The sequence below is a fragment of the Magnolia sinica genome, chromosome 8 (assembly GCF_029962835.1).
Source record: "Magnolia sinica isolate HGM2019 chromosome 8, MsV1, whole genome shotgun sequence".
Classification (NCBI taxonomy): Eukaryota; Viridiplantae; Streptophyta; class Magnoliopsida; order Magnoliales; family Magnoliaceae; genus Magnolia; species Magnolia sinica.
In genome coordinates, this window is record NC_080580.1 from 6,056,700 (window position 1) to 6,067,472 (window position 10,773).

General features: G+C 40.5%; 1 non-coding gene across 1 annotated transcript; it reads right to left on the bottom strand.

The window, feature by feature from the left end:
* Nucleotides 1-9,447: 9,447 nt before the first annotated feature.
* LOC131254528 (small nucleolar RNA R71) lies at nucleotides 9,448-9,553 on the bottom strand. The gene has a single exon (XR_009175642.1). It is a non-coding gene; the product is annotated as a small nucleolar RNA R71 (small nucleolar RNA).
* Nucleotides 9,554-10,773: the final 1,220 nt, after the last annotated feature.

Here is a 10,773-nt window from a genome sequence, read left to right on the forward strand (position 1 = left end):
ATTTACCGATCTGATGACACCAAAGCATGGGACGGACCTTAGGAGACCAAGATCGATAGATTTGCACGCCAGGGATCCAAGAAAATCGAAGAATTGAAGCTCAAGTGGCCTGAAAAGTGTCCAGAATGCAAGATCATAGGGTTCTCACCATCCGATCAGTTCGAAACTCCATATGTGGCCTGAGGACTATAAAGTAACCGTACACGTCAAATTTCAGCCCTCGGATCACTATGGAAGTGCCCCAACTGACAGATCAGCCCATAAAATCGTTGATTCTAGGCCCACCTGATATCTGAAACTATCCAAATTTGGTCTTGACGGTTTAAATAAGATGGGAAAGTGAATGGATGGATCAGATTGTTAAAACACATCACAGTGGGGCCCGTATGTGATGTGTGTGTGCACTGTACATGTAACGAGCCGCACGAGTCAGACGCGGTCCAGCACGACCGCGCTCCTTCCCAAACACTGGCAGCGCCGTTTGAGCACAGAACGACGGACGATGTCCGTTTTGCGGATCGTTGTGGGCCCATGTGGACCCAAGTTGATGATCCAAACCGTCCATTGGATCCGTAGGATGGCCAAGACCTTCGCCTAGGTGTTTCTTCTCCACCATGCAACCTATCACACGTTCCTAGCCGTTTAACCGCAGAGACGGTGGAAGAGAAACATCGGTGGACCGCATCAACGGACAACCAAAACCGTCCATCTTCAACCAGAATTCCCATGGGAGTTGGAGTTTCTCTCAAGATCATTCATGGCCTCACCAACATCCCGAGAGCCTGTTGCGCTGCATGACTTCTGGCCGTTCCTAATCAAGCGGTGATCGGATCGGAATCCAAACAGTTCATTCTCATCAACAGGAAGTCGTGACCACCACCAAGAAGGCCGATTTTGATTTTGGACAATCAGTCGTCCAAAATCTTAAGCCAAACGCGGGTTGATCACGGGTCCTCCGCCTGTCGCTGCAAAACCTGTTTTATTCCGACTCCAACACAGCCTCTGGTGCGTAAGGCTTCCGCATGGAGGACGGAAAGTGGGCTCCGACGAGAGTACTATAAAAAAAAGAAAAGGAGAAAGAGTATGGGGCATCAACGAAGGAAGAAAGGCGCGAGAATCAGCTTCGTTTTGGGAGCTACGGCTGCTACTGTGAACGGCTGGGAGAGAAAAGGAGTTGCTGCTATGCATGGTTGGGAAAAGGGCTGAACGTGAAGGCAGGGGGGGAGCTTTCTGCTATCCACGGCTGGAGAGAAAGAGCACAGGTGCTCGGTCTTGGTTCTTCTTCTTCCTCTTCTTCTTCTTCTTTTTTTCGTTTTCTTTTTCTTTCTATTTGTTTTGGGTTTAGGCCAATCATGAGTGGCTAAACCTCTTAGCTAGGGCTAAGAGGTGAAGCCTGTAGCGAGATGGGAGAGTTTATTCTATGCATTTAATTAAAAATTTCTGAACTTAATTTGATTTTTAAGTTGATAATTCAAGGAATATTTTCTCAGTATTTAATGGTCTGTTGTGACTGAAATTACAATGGATTTGCAATGGCTTTGAATATTTCTCTTTCTCTTTTAATGTTTATGGCGTCAGGAGGCCCTGTTGTTCACCATCGTCTCCTGGGCATGGTAGGATGACAGTTACCCTTCATGATCTTCATACATTGTTGATTGGTTGGTAATTAGTTTAATCCTGTTGTTTACTTTGTCTCCGGGCATGGTTAGATGATGGAATCCATTCTAATTCATATACCTTTCATCTCTTGAAACCTATATCAATGGCAGTTCAGTAAATTTCTTCCTGATCTCTACAAGTGGATCCTCTGAATCCCTAGTTTCCTTCCTCTGAATTCCTTAAAGTTTTAGATAACTATTCCACAATTATTCTTCAAATTCTCTTTGGTTTAAATCACATCTTAGTCTAAGTTCTAGTTCTACTAGATCTCGTACAAGTTTCAGTCCCTGTGGATTCGACCTCGGTCTTACCAAGTTTATTACTACATCACAACCCCGCACTTGGGGAGTGAACAATGGTCTAGTCTGAAAACTCAATGGTAGTGTTAGCACCATATGAAAATCCACTATCCACTTTAATTGGTGGGAATGAGCTAAACTATATGACTGAATTTAGGCATTGCCCCCTCGCGCGGGTGTCTCTGAACTCGGTTCATTTACAGCTTCATTTTTTATCCATTCAATCAGTTTAAAAGAAGTTGCTTCTAATATTCATACTTTAGCAAGTAATTCTTCAATCAAAAGATCATCTAAGAACTCTTCATTGCTTAAGTATTTGATCAATCATTCCATATCTATTCCTACCTTATTGTAACTCATATTTTCGACCGAGAAAAGCTCCACATAAAGTTCAGTCATATTAACTAATATATGTTCTTTTCCTTTTGCCTTTGGTATCGTCAAGCTCAATCGGGTTGGTGAGTACTTCATCTGAGATTCGTCCCATACAGCAACCAACTGTCTTCTCTTTGTTGTATGTCACCTTTGCCAACATCATTTTTTTACTCCAAGTCATCCCTTCTAGTACTGCTGAGAATTTCATATGACTCAATCTTTTCAAAGCGCTTTCTCAAGTAGGTGGAGGTTTAACCATCCTTTGCCCTTGGATGGGCCTAGGGTGATCGTTGGCATGCTTAACTTTTTGTAGTTAAAATGAATTTCCTTCTTCATAGCTTCAATTAATCGATTGTCTTGCCTAATATTTTGGTTGATAAAATATGTCGTTTGATCGAGCCGGCCTCGCACACAGCTTACAAAGGTGCTGATAGTTTAAAATTATTGCTTCCAAATGTGCTTTGGTCTACTCGACCATGGGCTTAGGCTTCATACTCTTCTTGCCATCTTTTCGCTCCTCGACTTGACCCATTTAAACTCCAAGATCAATTTTTTTTCATGGTTAAACCGGCCTTTGAGGATTAATGATAACCATAATGATCTCCATGTTGGACGAAAATGGATCAATATCGATCAACATTGTTTCTTTTTTCTTTTTCAAGGAACTTCAGTAACCCTTTGTTGATTTATATTGAATAATATTCATGAAAATAACACATTTGTTGGTGGAATGCAACCGAGTTCCATGCCATTTGCAATAATTAATTTTCTTCAATTCTTCTGCTGTCAGAATCTTATAGTTAACAAGACTTTTGATAAATTTACCAGCTAACATGATATTAAAGATTTTGTCACAGTGCATGAGAAATATCAAAAGTGTACGTTCTTTGAACTTTCTGATTAGACGATGTCATTACCTTTGCATTAACTAAGAATGATTCTAAGCCCCGTTTGATACGATGGATCCTTCTACTCCAAGAATTTGATTTGGAAATTAAAGATAAAAAGGGAGTAGAGAACGTAGTGGCCGATCACCTTTCTCGCCTTAACACCTCTGATTCCCTTGAGGCGACCCATATCAATGATATGTTCATTGATGAACAATTTTCCGAGTCTCCCATTTACCTTGGTTCGATATTGCTAATTATCTTGCTACGGGTGCTATACCACATTGGACTACGAAGATAAGAAGAAATTCTTCACCGAGGTACGTAACTAATTCGATGATATTTATTTATTTAAATATTGCCCGACCAAATCCTAAGGAGATGTGTACGACGAAATATTACCCATCCTTTTGTCATTCTCAAGCTGTGGTGGTCACTTTTCTGCTAAAAAGACCACGGCAAAGATTCTGTAGTATGGCTATCGGCCCACTATGTTTAGGGACACTCATGAGTTTTGCAAAGCTTATGAGCGTTGTCGAAATTGGAAGCATTGTCCCGTCGAAATATGATGCCTTTGAATCCCATCCTTATCATCGAAGCATTGATTTTTGGGGCATCGATTTCATGGGACCATTCCCCCAATCGTTTGGAAATTTGTATATTTTGCTCGCCATGGATTATGTCACTAAATGGGTCGAAGCGATTCCGTGTCAAACTAATGACCATCACACGGTCATTAAATTCCTAAAAGAAAACATCCTTTCTCGATTCGGAATGCCTCAAGCCATCATTAGTGATGGGGGCTCACACTTTTGTAATAAACCATTTGAGAGCTTAATGAAGAAATACGGTATCTCTTATAAGGTGAGCACCCCATACCACCCACAGACAAGTGGGCAAGCCGAGATTTCTAATAGAGAAATTAAACACATCTTGGAGAAAACGGTCAACCCTAATCGTAAGGATTGGTCAATCCGATTGACCGATGCCTTATGGGCATACCATACTGCCTTTAAAACCCCTATTGGAATGTCTCCCTTTAGACTTGTCTATGGAAAAGCTTGTCACTTGCCTGTGGAGCTGGAACATAAAGCGTACTGAGTGATCAAAAATCTTAATTTCAATCTGGACAACGCTGGCTCGCTACGCAAACTTCAATTGAATGAACTTGAAGAAATCCGGAATGATGCGTATGATAATTCGAGAATTTACAAGGACAAGATGAAAGCATTTCATGACCAACACATTTTACGAAAATCATTCACGCCTGATCAGAAGGTCCTTTTGTACAATTCTCGATTACATCTCTTTCCGGATAAGCTTCGATCTCGTTGGACCGGCCCTTACCTTGTTGTAACTGTTTTTCCTCATGGGGCTGTTGAAATTAGAGATCCCGACAATGGTAAGGAGTTTAAAGTCAATGGACATCGATTGAAACCATTTTTCGAGAAATTTGATTCAGAGGACATGTCCATACCTCTGACTGATCCTGTTTACCTAGATTGATCTCCTAGTCTGATGGAGGTATAGGTAGGTTTATCGCTTTCATAGGACTAGAGCTGTTGCTTTATTTGTCTGGCTGAAGATGGTAAACTTAGTGCTCTTGGGAGGCAACCCAGCTCGTCATTTCATTTTGTTTTTATCATTAGTTAGTTCAATGTTTGTGGGTAACATTACTGCAAATCCTCACGAGACTACAACTCGTCCACTAGGGGCAACCTAGGGGTTTAAAGGCTTGTTGCATACGCTAAATGCAATCAAGAGCACCTACGAAAGTGGTATAGATAGGATTTTATTTTTGTTATTTTTGTGTTGCCTTCTCTCTCGTGCTGACCGACACCCATGCTGCGATCTCTTGGAAAGTGTCTCTCGACTCATCATCCAGGTACTATCTTCCCATCACTTCATATTTACTTTTCGTTGTCCCAAGTGCATTGCACGCTCATATCTTTTACATTGAGGACAATGTAGATTTTAGGTTGGGGGTGGGAGATTAGGTTTCCTAATCAGCGTTTTCTTGGTCTTGACCAAAAATTGTGAAAACTTTTAAATTTTTTTCTGGACTTTCTTGTGAATTCGAAGAGATTTTGACAAGCCATCTAGGGCACTTGGAATTTCAAGATGCATGATGTTGGAAATTTAAGACGCTTGGACTCAGTATCTATTGGATTGCATAATTAAGTTTGAATTGTTAATCCATTACTAGAATTTGTAAACTTTGATTGAGTTATGATCTCACATGTCACATCTCGCTTTCACATTAAGGTCTCAGTTTGATATTGAAGGATTTACTTGGTACTCACTAAGCATGAAAGGAACCAACTTGAAAAATTGAATGGATTGGGCGAACAGTCTTTACCATAGGTTTGCTCCCTATAGGTGAAGATTCGATTCCCCATGGATGATATTTGAAAAATAGTTGGGTGTATAGTCTTTACCTTAGGTTTGCTCCCTATAGGTGAGGATTTGATCCCTCTTCTTGGCGTTACTTCTAATGAAAAAAATCAAAAATTAAAAGAATAAAAAGATAATGTGTAAGGCAAAGTTGGATTACCGTGAATTCTCTTATTGGTCTCCGATAATATCTTTAAATAGAGAGGTGAATCTTAATGTTGATAAGTCAAGATTAGACTTTACATCCATGGAATTCAATGTTTAGAATTTTTCTAATTCCTGGAATAATACTTTGAACTTGATTATGAAGTTTACCGTGCGCCTGAGTCTAGGAGAAAGTAATACCCAACAGTCATGAATCTAAAAATTCTCATATCTGGATTACTTTGCAAAAATCACTCGAGTTTATAAATTGTTCTGTAATTCTCAACTTACTTTTCGCATATTTTGCTCGGGACTACACCAAGTCCCGAGTTTGTTGAGGGTCTAATATTACATATCAGACCCAATTATTGCCTGGATTTATAAACATGGTACCGTTGAATAGCCCATTTTAATCATGTTTGTGTTGCAAGGTGGAATTGCGAGCCTGACCGGATCGGGATGCTAAAAGCACGGATTTAACGCTCAATGCACCAAGGCAAGGGACGGACTCCAAGGGACCAAGATCAACGGAATTATACGCCAGGATCCGCGAAAATTGAGAAATTAAGCTCAAGTGGCTTGAAAGTCAGAATGCAAGATCACCGGGTTTCCATCATCTGCTTGGCTCGAAACTTTATACATGGCTCGAGGACTAAAAACTAACCATACACGTCAAATTTCAATCATTGGATCCTCATGAAAGTGGCAAAACAGATAGATCAGTTGATTTGGGGCCCACCCGCCGTCCGGATACTCTTTAACTTCGGCCCCAAATGAAATGGGGAACAAGATGGATGGTGTGGATTTCTCATAATTATCATACAAGTGTACATAGTACACTTTTGCACTAAGACGTGCATGGCAACACAGGACCATCTCCTCTTCAAAAACAAAAACAGAAGTTATGACCTCTGCACGATCTCGGTGGGCCATCATCATGGACAAAAAGATCAATCCGAGCCGTCAATCCAAACCTAATGAATGAACCATGTTGATATTATATACCCATGCACCCATACATGCTGGTTTCAACGGTCACAAACGGACAGCCCTGCACTGATTGCAGCGTGATTACCACCTTTGGCCGCGTCCATAACATTCCAAAGCCAGACACATCCAGCTGAAATTTCGAGGAGAATCTGGTGAACGGAATGGATTCATCTGGAAATCCCGATAATGGGCCCCACCAAGCTTCAGCGCAGCAAGGCGTGCGTATTCACGAGCGTCCGGACGCTGCCCGGTTTCTCCGGTCGTAACGTGATCAAGATCACATTCTGATGCATGATCCGGACCGTCCAAACTTTCGCAATGAAGGTCCTAACGCTGTCCAAGAAGGCGAATATGAAAATCTGGACGATCCTTTGTCTCAGATTCAGAAAACGCAATACGGTTATGCGTTTTTGCTGCGCAGAACAGAGGTACGCAGTCGGATGTTTTCTTTGGCAAACTGTCCTACGTAAATAAGGTCGGTGAACGACCTAGCCACCGACGGCTGCTGCTGTTATAAAAGGAAAAGAGAAGGAGGAGCCGTGGGGGGAAAGGGAGGTGAGCTCGGCTTGGTTGGAACGAGAAGACAGGAGGCAGAGGCTGGGCTTGAACGTGGAGACAGAGAGGAGAACGAAAAGTTTTTTTTCTTTTCTATTTCCTTGGCTATTGTTTTTCCTTGCTTTCTTTCCCTTATGACTCTTAAGGTCATTAGCCTAATCATGATGGGCTAATCCTCCTAGCTAAGGCTAAGAGGTGAAGCTTGTATTGAGATGGGAGACTCTATTTGTTGATTTAATTATTTAATTGTGAATTAAACTTGATTGTGGTTTAATTATTAAGGGATGTTTGTAGTTTTTTAATGGTCTATTGTGACTGAAATTACAATGGGTCTGAGATAGCTTTGAGCATGTTCCTTTCTTTTTGTATTTATGACGTCAGGAAGCCCTGTTGTTCACCATCGTCTCATGGGCATGGTCGGATGACGGAACCCTTCCTAACTTTCATGCACTATTGATTGGTTGGTAATTAGTTTAATCATGTTGTTTGCTTTGTCTCCTGGGCATGGTTAGATGATGGAATCCATTCTAATTCATATACCTTTCATCTCTTGAAAACCAGATCAAGTAAATTCAGTTTAAATTCAATAATTCTTGATGCAGGCAAAAGATCTCCCTGATCCCTACAAGTGGATCCTCTGAATCCCTAGTTTCCTTCCTCTGAATTCCTTAAGTTTTACATTAATCTCTCACCATTATTCATCAATTTACATTGGATTTAGATTGCATCTTAGGCTAGTTCTATATCTAGTTAGTTTCAGATCACGTACAAGTATCAGTCTCTGTGGATTCGACCTCGGTCTTACCGAGTTTATTACTACATCACAACCCTATACTTGGGGAGTGAACAAGTTTTTGGCGCCGTTGCCGGGGACTGACGGTTACGATTCTCTGAAATTAATTGGTTTTAGGATTAGTTTAAGATTAGAATTTTACTAACCTTAGTTTTTATTTTTATTTAAGTTCAAAACTAACTTGTTTCCTGTTTTATAGGATCCTGACATAAGTTTCTCAATTGGTAATTCCTTCCTAATCTCTCTACTTTTTCTACTTTTTAGAATTAGGGTTTAAATTGTGAAAATTTTTAATTCTAGTATTTTTCTATTTTTAGGAAGTAGTTTATTTTTAGAAACTTTCCTCTTTTGTTTTTTACTTTCTAATTTTAACTCTTTTAGAATCTGACTTTGTTTCCTAATTCACTTTTAGAAATTTTCTACTTGTAGAATTTTTATTTAGAAACTAACCTTCCTATTTTGTATGCCTTTAAGATAGAAATTTCTAATTCGGTAAGCTCCTTCCCTACTTTCTATTTTTCAGTTCTCTTTTTGTAATTTACTTTCTAGTTTAGGACTTTCCTAATTTATTTTAGAAATTTCCACTTTCTTTTAGGAATTCCTTCTTTTAGAAATCATTCACTCTATCTTTCTTTTAAAGGATTGTTCTTCTCCTTTTTTAGAATCTAACTTATTTTGTTTTATTTTGCGGGTCTTTAACTTAGGGCCTCCAATTTGGTAACTCCTTTCCAACCCTCCCTTTCTTTTTAGATTTTCTTTCTTAGGATTAGGTTTCAAATTTAAATTGAGGGTCATGAGTGTTTCATGCCCAAGTGGGCCCGTGACGACACTCGACGTCTCTGATCAAGGAGGATTGGTTGAGGGGTTGACTATCCATCGCAGGACTAGACACCGCTCGAAATCCCCGGAGTTAACTGAGGTTATGGCTGAAGACCAACCTCCTCTACTCCCACCCAGGGTGGAGGATACCCAAGATGAGAATGAGGTGCATCAGGCACCCCCGCCTCGTACTTTACGAGATTATCTACAACCGGCGGGAGTGAGTATGCCCTCATGCATGATTTTTTCTGAAAACACAGGACAAATGGACATCAAGCCGGAGTTATCTAACTCCTTCCCAAATTCCATGGACTTGAATCGAAAGTCCATATTTACATTTGAAAGAGTTCGATGAGATTATACTACATTATGTTTTTCTAATGTATCTGAGGATTCAGAGTGAAACTCTTTCCTTTTTCCTTAAAAGAGAAAGCTAAGATGTGGTTACATTCATTGCTCCTAGATCCATTAGCACATGGAACGACATGCGAGGGAATTCATAAAAAAATTCTTCCCACATCATAAAATGATTACCCTCAGAAAGCAATCATGAACTTTGCCCAAAAGGAAGATGAAACATTCTTCCAATGTTGGGAAAGGTTCAAAGATTTGGTCAGTTCATGCCCACAACACGGATTTGAAACGTGGCGCATTACAAATTTTTTCTATGATGGACTGACATCTTCCATGCGCCAAATGGTCGAGACAATGTGTAATGGAGAGTTCATTAATAAAGATGTTGACGAGGTATGGGATTACCTCGATAGTCTTGCTGAAAAAACACAATCATGGGACTATTACCCAATGGCGAACACCACGTCTAGGCTGACTCAATTAAAGGAGAAAGGTGGATTATATCTCTTGAAAGAAGAGGATGATCTCAAGTGTAAAGTGACTACGCTCATAAGGAAAGTTGAGGCCATGGAAGGAAAGAAGGATAAGGTTAATGAAATTGTTTGCGGCATCTGTGATTGCAACATTCATACAACTGAAAATTGTCCTACAATACCCGCCTTTCGAGGAGTGTTGAATGAACAAGCCAATGCCGTAAACAACTATCAAAGACCTTTTACTGGACCTAACTCCAATACGTACAATCCTGGTTGGAAAAATCATCCAAACTTTAGTTGGAGGAATGGACAAACGGCTACTCCTCAAGGTTTCTTCAATCAAAATCCAAATCAAGTGAAACCTCAAGAGGAACCGGTTCAAAATTCCATACAAGAGCTGGCTCAGGCAATGCGGGGAATTACAGATTTTATGCAAAAGATAGATTCTCGTATGACGGTTATAGAAAAGGGGATGCTTCCTGCACAACCTCTCCCCAATCCTAAACCGCAGTACGAGATTAATGATCCCAGCTCTTTAAATCAGATGGGGCATGTTAAATCCATCGCCACTCTTAGGAGTGGAAAGATCATTGATAAAACTCTTCCGGTTAGGCCCGAAAAGCCTCAAGAACCAGAAGAGGACAACAACGATGGATCCAGTGATGCCCCACAAAAATTAGAACCGGAACTTCTAGAGAAGCCAGTTGCTCCGTTCCCCATTCGTTGGTTTCACCAAAACCTCTCTCTAACTCTCGGGATATCCTAGAGGTGTTAAACAAGTGAAAGTCAACATTCCTCTACTTGATGTCGTTAAACCAATTCCTTCATATGCCAAATTCAAAGACTTATGCACGACCAAAAGACGAAAAATTATTCAAAAGAAAATCTTCTTGGAGAAAGTGAGTGCCATCCTAAGCAAGATGTGCCACAAATTCAAAGATCCCGGTAGCCAACCATATCATGTGTAATCGGGAACCATCGAATTGATCACGCACTTCTTGACTTAGAGCGAGTGTAAATCTTTCCCT